We start from the raw sequence: 9,319 nt of genomic DNA on the forward strand, positions 1-9,319 counted from the left end.
CATACAAGGACTTGTATATGAATTTCATAGCAGCTTTATTTTTAAGAATTGAAAACAGTGGAAATGTTCATCAATGTCCATCAATAGAGCAAAGACAATTGGAGATTCTCAAAGTAATGATGCTGAGAAAAGAAAATCCAGGCAATGAATTGTATATACTGTGTGATTCCATGACTACAAAAAATCTAGAAAATACAAATTTATATATAGTCACAGTCATCAAATATATGGTGTGATTTTAGTGCCTTCTTCTGTGCTCCCTTAGCTTCCTACACTTGGATCTTCGAGCATTTCTTACACCATGTGAAAATATGAACTCTTTCTCTTTATTCTGTCTTACTAGAATAAGAATCCTTGAAATTTTATGGACATTTGAACTCTCAGTTATTAGCAGAAATTCTATCACACAGTAAGTTTCCAAATATAAAAGCCAGAGTTTTACAATGACTTCTAAGCTTTTACATGATCTAGCCAGTCATTTAACCTCTGTGACCTCTTTCCCTGCTACTCTTCAGTCACTCACAGTGGCCTCCTTGCTATTCCTCAGATATGCCAGGCATGATCCAACCTTATGGCCTTCAAGATAGCCAATTGCTTTGTCTGGAGTGACCTTATTGCTGATAGTTCTGCGCAAATTCATCACCTTTCCATACATTTGTTCAATTGTCAGCTTCATTGTAACTACCCTGATCTTTCTATTAAAAATTTTAACTCCCCATCCCCTGCCTAGCAACCTTGATTTTTCTCACCCTGATCGAATTTTTCTTTTTCCCCATTGTACTCTTCCTTTTTGAATGCACTATGCCATTTTTATTAAGGTTTATAGCTTTGAATTGTCTCACCCATTAAAATAAAAGTTCTACAAAGCCAAGTATTTCATTTACCAGTGTAGTCTGAAGTAATATCTGCCATATAATAGTTCAGTACACAACTGGTAAATTTCAAAATAAATTAATGTTGAGAGTATACTGAATTTCATAAGTCATTTCAATAGTTTTCCAAAAAAATAAACTACGTAAAACATACCTTAAATTTACTTTCAAAATATTTTATAGCATATAATGGACAATATACGTAAGCCTTAAAGAAACAATCCTATAATTAACCATTTCATACCTACTTAAAAACTGCATAATACCACACTCTTAGATCCTCTTTGAATGCTCTAAAATAGCCCTTCAAAGGAAATACATTTTTAAAAATCACAGATTTTTTGGCAAATAATTTAATAAAATAAAAGTTTCATTCATCTATGTAGATCAAAATAAATGTTTTTTTTTAAAGATTTTATTTATTTATTTGACAGAGAGAAATCACAAGTAGTCGGAGAGGCAGGCAGAGAGAGAGAGGGGGAAGCAGGCTCCCTGCTGAGCAGAGAGCCCGATGCGGGACTCGATCCCAGGACCCTGAGATCATGACCTGAGCCGAAGGCAGCGGCTTAACCCACTGAGCCACCCAGGCGCCCCCCAAAATAAATGTTTTTAATAAGCATGAAATTATAACTCTGAAGTGTGCTAAAATGAAACCACCTGCTAAGGGTGAGAGAACAAAAATAAACATCCTTTTTCCAAATAAGAGGAATTTATTACCTTTGAATCAAAGCATGTGGATTTGTTTAACTGGCAATAAAGCAATATGGAGACACAAACCATAGAAAGTCATATTTTAGATTTCCAAAAGACTTCGAAGTAAAGAGTATACATTTTTTAATTGCTACATAATGCTACATAATGACAAGATGACAGGTTGTGACAAATAGCATTTTAAAAGCTCTACTCATAATGGAACGGAAGATGTCATTTCCCTATAATTTTATATATGTCTTTAATTTACTATATCTGGATACAACATATTACCAAACAGATGTTCATCAAAGACTGAATCATTTTTAATGGAACGTAATAATTTGAACCTACATCTATTAATCATTTTTTTCGATCTAAGACTTATAGTCTCGCTAAACATTTTATCAGTTGTTGACAAAATTCAAAATAAATAGGATAAAAAGTCGTGTTTGGGGGCTCCTGGGTGGCTCAGTGGGTTAAGCTGCTGCCTTCGGCTCAGGTCATGATCTCAGGGTCCTGGGATCGAGTCCCGCATCGTGCTCTCTGCTCAGCAGGGAGCCTGCTTCCTCCTCTCTCTCTGCCTGCCTCTCTGCCTACTTGTGATCTCTCTCTGTCAAATAAATAAATAAAATCTTTAAAAAAAAAAAGTCGTGTTTGGAAAAGTAGATTTCTTTTCAAATTTGCATTTAAATGAAAATATTTGCTGATATTTTTAAAACTTTAAATGTAATTTTATATATATCTGACCTATCAGATGATATAAAATTTTTGGAGAAAATATGACATATTTTTTGATCTTGGTTGAAGGTATTAATAAAGAGCAACTGTTTGTATTATTTGTATTGTGATATCTTAGTCAATAAACATGAATAACTGGTATAAAATATGTTTTTTTTTAAATTTTATTTATTTACTTGACAGAGATCATAGGAAAGCAGAGAGGCAGCCAGAGAGAGAGGAATGGAAGCATGCTCCCAGCTGAGAAGAGAGCCCACTGTGGGACTCAATCCCAGGAACCTGGAATCATGACCTGAGCCGAAGGCAGAGATTTTAACCCACTGAGCCACCCAGGCGCCCTAAAATATGTTTTTTTTTTAATATAGAAGTATAGTTCTTGCCAAAATATGGAACTAGCTGGAACTGAATGCCTCCTTCAAAGTCAGCTCTGGAGAAATTATGCCAGTGTAATATGGAACTATTTCAGATATTAACCAAAAAGAAAGAAATAATGATAAATTCCTTAAAAGACTCAAAGTTGCCCTTGACTGGTATGTTTCAAGCTCTATTCCTGGTTTGAAGACAGGTTTTAACAGGCCTGTCACTGTAGAAATCCGCTGGATGTTTAGAGGCTATCAGAACTGTACAAAAACCTTGAAGGGGTAAAGACTTGAAAATTCTTTAGAGAGATTAGCTCCCTAAGGCATTATTCCTCCACACATTTTCCTCCAATCAATTAAGACTGATGGATGAGGGGCACCTGAGTGGCTCTCTCATCACGTGGGTGGTGGGTTAAGCCTCTGCCTTCATCTCAAGTCATGGTCTCTGGGTCCTGGGATCCAGCCCCACATCGGGCTCTGCTCAAAAGGAAGCCTGCTTCCCTCCCTGCTTGCCTGCCTCTCTGCTTACTTGTGATCTCTCTCTCTCTCTTTCTCTCTCTGTGTGTCCAATAAATAAATAAAATCTTTAAAAAAAGGCTGATGGATGATAAATTATGAAAACTGCTCCCTCCAAATGATGCTTCTTCATAAGGATTTAAGAATTTAAAATTGTAAGAATTTAAAATTGAAACTTGATCATAGGATTTATCTTATAGAATAACATCAAGTGAAGGCAGTTATTATTAGTTCTGAAGTATTTGTGATTCTGAATTCTTGGCCTCATTAGTAAATTTAGTTTTAAATTCTCCCATGGAGTGGTGATTGGCCTCAGTCTTTCATTGATGTACATCATTGGGTCAAATGAGATGTGTGTGCCCAGAACTATATATAATCTTTTTTGTATTTCACTGGAGATGGCATTTCTGAGTTTTGTTCACTTGAATTTCGACAGATGTTTAAATAGTCACTTCTAGAGTTGGCCCTGGAGAATATCTTCCTTTTTTTCTCTTCCCGATTCACTGAAAAACCCTGACTAATTCACATTATCACAGTGATATCATAATTCAAGTTTTACCAAACACTATAGCTGCAAAATAGAAGGAAGCTACTCAAAATGGAATACTATTGTGAATGATTGAGAAAGAAAACATTATTATAATTAAGCTACCAGGTTTCAATGTATTTTATTGTTGCTTAGAAAATCCTAGCATACCCAGACTTTACAGAGATTTGATGATCCTAAGAAGAGCTGAACTCATGGACCAAAATAACTATGCACATAAAAAGTACAATTACTTAACTAAAAAATATGATGTGGTTAACTTTATATGTCAATCCAAGTGTTATTGGAACAGGAATTAAAAAAATAGCTTAGGGGCGCCTAGGTGGCGCAGTGGATTAAGCCACTGCCTTCAGATCAGGTCATAATCTCAGGGTCCTGGGATCAAGTCCTGCATCAGGCTCTCTGCTCAGCAGGGAGTCTGCTTCCCTCTCTCTCTCTCTGCCTGCCCTCCGTCTACTTGTGATCTCTCTCTGTCAAATAAATAAATAAATAAAATCTTAAAAAAAAAGAATGACTGTACTTTTAAAAAATAGCTTAAAAGGAGCGCCTGGGTGGCTCAGTGGGTTAAGCCACTGCCTTCCGTTCAGGTCATGATCTCAGGGTTCTGGGATCAAGCCCCACATCGGGCTTTCTGCTCAGCAGGTAGCCTGCTTCCCTTCCTCTCTCTCTGCCCACCTCTCTGCCTACTTGTGATCTCTCACTGTCAAATAAATAAATAAAATATTTTTAAAAATAGCTTAAAAGTATATGATAAAATAATGATATACATATACAAGGAAAAGAAAGATACTATACTGTGAATATAAATTAAGTGAAAATTGTTGAAATAAAGAATACAATAAATGGAGACTAAGATGAATATAGCTGTAAAATAAATAAATGAGTTGGGAAAAACAAACAAACAAATTAATGACTTCTGCCCAAATACAGCAGAAGAGAAAAAAAAATAAAGAAAATATTTAAATAAGTACTGAGATAAATTTTGGAGAATTAAAGAAAGATAAAAGATACCAGACTTAAAATGATGCCAAACATGAGATATCAGAAACAAAACCAAACAAAAACTACACACACTAAAAACCACTCATATACATTATGGTGAGTTTTAAGAATATCAAAAACAGAGAAGAGCATAAATGATGCCCAAGAGAAGAACAGATCACCTAAAATGTACAAGAATAATACTGACAGCACAATGCTCAATAGTAATAGCATATAAAGAGACAGCTGGGAGTTTTTATAGATGGAAAAGATATTTGAAACTAGGTATTATACATCAATCCAAATTATTGATTAAATTTGAGAGCACAGTAAGAATACAATGAAGCATGTTAGGTCTTAGAACATTTATCACACAGAGACACACATTTTGGAAAACTTCCTTGGAAGACAGCTCAATTTAGATCGAGAAAACAGAATTATGTACTCAAAGGCACATTTTGAAGGAAGGATTGAATATAGTCTGCACTGCAAATATTCTTTAATCGTATGTTCTGAATTTCCTAAATTTAAGAAGTATTTGTTCAAATATTTACCTTTAAATAAATCCTAGGAGACTTTTTCTTGGATTCTGGAAAATCAGTCCATTTGGATACAAATCTTTTTGTCACTGATGGAAATTTTGATAGCCCTTAACTGTGGAATGCCTAATGTATTGTTACAGCAATTGTGATTTGCCAACACATGGGTGATGTGTGTGTGTTGTGTGTGTTTATTTTTATTTTTGATGGTTTTACTCTTCTATGAGATTTTTAAGTAGACATGATTTTAATAAATTATGATTTGTTGAAATTTATCTGAGGTTATATATAATAAAATGAAATTTGTGTGAACTAAAGAAGTGCATCTCCATTTTCTTTGTTTTAAGAGTAGACTGGTCTTTAAAAATTGTCCAAAGAAGTACATTATATTCATTATTAAATTTGATAATATACAATAAAGTATTTATGGTCATATTGGACCATATCAAATTCTACTATTAATTCATATTAATAATTACCATAAGAGGAAAAAGGGATATTTTTCAAAATAAAAATTAGCGTATTTTTCAGAATATGATATAGTGTTATTCACTGAACTGAGGGAACAAATGTCAAGGTCTAACACAGTTTACAGAATGTTTTAACATAAATTGAAATTTAAATCTGACCAAATTTCACAGTTTTAAGTAAAATGATAGCACTTTATATCCTTGAAAAGTGGTAAGTGACCCAAAACATGGCTTAGAAAAACAAATTTAACACTACACTAGTCTGAGATGGTTAAGTTATGGTACAACTTGCCATTGTGTATCATCTAATGGTATATTTTTTTCTTTTGGGCTTGTCATTATATTTTATTTTAGCCATTCTGGTAAGTGTGTAGTGATATCTCAGTGTCATTTTAATTGCATTTCCTTGATGTCTAATTATGTCAAAATATATTACTTTGATGTTTAATGCTCTGAGCTTTCTCAGTTCAAGACCATGAAGCCACTTAGGAAAAATACAGTTGCAGAGGCACTCATAGACCAACTCTTATTTCGAAATAAGAAGAAACATTACTACCCATTCCAACAAAAAATAGATTTGTTATGCAGCAGGGATTTTATAAATTACCTGACACAACTTATATACTAAGATGAAATGGGACAGGCGGCTTCTTGCAGCTATATACAACATCATTTTAATTTCAATTTTCAGTATAATTTTTCCAAGGTATACACAGAATATATATTTAATGTAAATTGTGAACATTTTAAACTCTGTATATGGAAATTAGTCAATTTTAAGTTTATAACAATCAAAATTAACGGAAGTTTATTTTAAAATAGTTAGCTTTCTCTGCATTGCAAGACAGAATAATCAAGAATTGGTAAGAAAAAAGTAATCTCTGTAAAATTACCGGGGGTGCATTATAAAGTGTTCGGTAACTGATCAAACTCACAATTTGGATTGAATGGCAAGTGATTTTTAAAATCTGGAACTCATTGTCAATTTTTTTTCTTCATTGTGTCTTAATAAATTACTGTGTTCATTTGCATGGACGTGAAGAAAAATGCATGACATTTCATCTCAACACTAACACCTTTAACAGGCAACTCTGAATGTACTTTACAGCAGTGTAACAAAGTAAAGATCAATGATGTTTCATGAAATATTTGTTATAATTCTCAAGGAGATAGGGAGTTTGTGCAAAAATGCAAATCACTTTGCGACTAAACACATTGTTTATTTCAGCTAATTTTAAGAAAATGTGCTGAGAATCTCTCAAAAAAGGAAGCAATGATTTAGGTTTGCCTTCAAAATCCTTATCTAATCCTGAACCAACAGCACATAGTTCAAAGAGCAACTAATTTGAGTAGCTCCAATTTACACATTTCCTAACAATGCTTAATTTAGTGGAATTTCTGTAAAATTATGTTAATTTGATGTAATGAAAGACAAAAGTTCAAAAAGATCATCCTTAATTTATATAGATGCCAAACTGCATTTTCTGAATGACGCCCAGGAACGTATTTTCAAAAACAAACAAACAATGCCAGAACCACTATTAGGTCATCTCTAGGCAGAAAGTGACTCAGAGCTTACATTACTCTCTCCCTGAAAGTATACTGTAGGCACTGAAACTACTACCCTGAGTCTGTGCTATCAAATTCCTTAAGTTAGAAAGTTTTAAAACCCGTCTGTGTGGAGTATTTCATTTACAGATAGAGATTTGGTTGTTTATACATTTTCATACTTGATTTTTAGGGTGTAATAAGTATGTTTTAAAATTCATGGTGGTTTTGAATACTGTTGGATAATTGTGCTAAAATGGTATATCCATTCCTCCTAGGAAACAGAAATTATAGAAAGGTAGTGCTTTTCAAATCTGACATCTTTGAGTCATTGCAGTATCATATAAATGCAATAGGAAAAGTGTCATTCATGTTTATGATATTTTCTATAAATAAATTAGAATGTACTGGAGGCCTGATATAAAGTGGGATGCCTAAACTTCAGTAAGATCTTGTTTTCAATTCAAAATAAATTTTATTTTTTATTTTTTTATAATGTCCCTCAATTTCAGATAAGCACCCCCATAAGGTCCACTCCGTTTTTTTTAAGATTTTATTTATTTTATTTGACAGATAGAGATAACAAGTAGGCAGAGAGGCAGGCAGAGAGAGAGGGAAGAGGAAGCAGGCTCCCTGCTAGGCAGAGAGCCCGATGCGGGGCTCGATCCCAGGACCCTGGGATCATGACCTGAGCCAAAGGCAGAGGCTTTAACCCACTGAGCCACCCAGGCGCCCCCAAAATAAATTTTAAATTGAATTATGCACCTCTAAGTTCAGAGACAATAAACATCAACCAACACAATTAATAAGTTCTATTTCTTGAAATTTCGGGAACATTGATAGTCTCATCTCCTGGAAGAACAACAGCTAAAATTTTTGGTCATGGATTCCTGCTAAAATATCACTTTCCCAAAGAAAATTAATGTTATGAATTTTCATTGATTGTTATTGATCATGAAGAATATAACAACCACGATAAAAAGAGTAGGAAAAACATGATATCTCATCTGTAAGGGCATGTGGAAAGTAGGAAATGCTAATAAAAATAACTACCATTATTTCCTAAGTTAACATAATATAACAGAACAAAAATATTTCAAAACAATGTTTTCTTTTTTTTTAAGATTTTATTTATTTATTTGACAGAGAGAGATCACAAGTAGGCAGAGAGGCAGGCAGAGAGAGAGGAAGAAGCAGGCACCCTGCTGAGCAGAGAGCCCAATGTGGGACTCGATCCCAGGACTCTGAGATTATGACCTGAGCCAAAGGCAGCGGCTTAACCCACTGAGCCACCCAGGCGCCCCCATAACAATATTTTCTAGGCTCATTCTGATAACTCTTTTCTACATTCAAATTTAAAGGTTGAGGCATGTGATATATATTACACAAAAAACATCCCAAGGCATTCGTTAAAAAAAAAACTCTTAATAAAGAACAAATCCAAAGGAATTTCTTTTCTAATTTAATTAACAAATTATGAATCGACTTACCTATTTCATCACAGTGTATCAGGCACCAATAATATTTTTTAATCATCACACCTGATGCAATAGTTACCATCTTTCAGACATACTGATCATGAACATGTAAATAAACAAGAGCACCGTAGCTTAAGATCTACCTGCATAAATATAGGCTACTTCAGACAATCTCTTCACCACAACATAGCAATGAATAGAAATCATACATGCTCTGTATGGACATACAGATGAGATAGAAGGGGATGGATGTTAATATATGCAGAATCTTTATTAATTACATTGTAAACCATAATATGGAAAAACAGAATACAATTTTAGAAATACCCAGGTCACCATCATTGTTTTATTTTTATATGTGTAGATAAGGAGTTTAATAAACAATCCATGACTATTCAACTCCTTATATTTTGAAAATTTTAGCAAAAGTAACAAACCTAGCACCTAGAAAATTGTACCTATCTGCAACATACGGCTTTGCCAGCATGGTAGAGGAAAAGCAAAACAAAATAAGTAAGAAAAGTTTAACATTTCACAAGAGATTTGCTTTTATTTTTTTATTTTTTAATTTTTATTTT

This window comes from Mustela nivalis (genome assembly GCF_964662115.1).
Source record: "Mustela nivalis genome assembly, chromosome: X".
NCBI lineage: Eukaryota > Metazoa > Chordata > Mammalia > Carnivora > Mustelidae > Mustela > Mustela nivalis.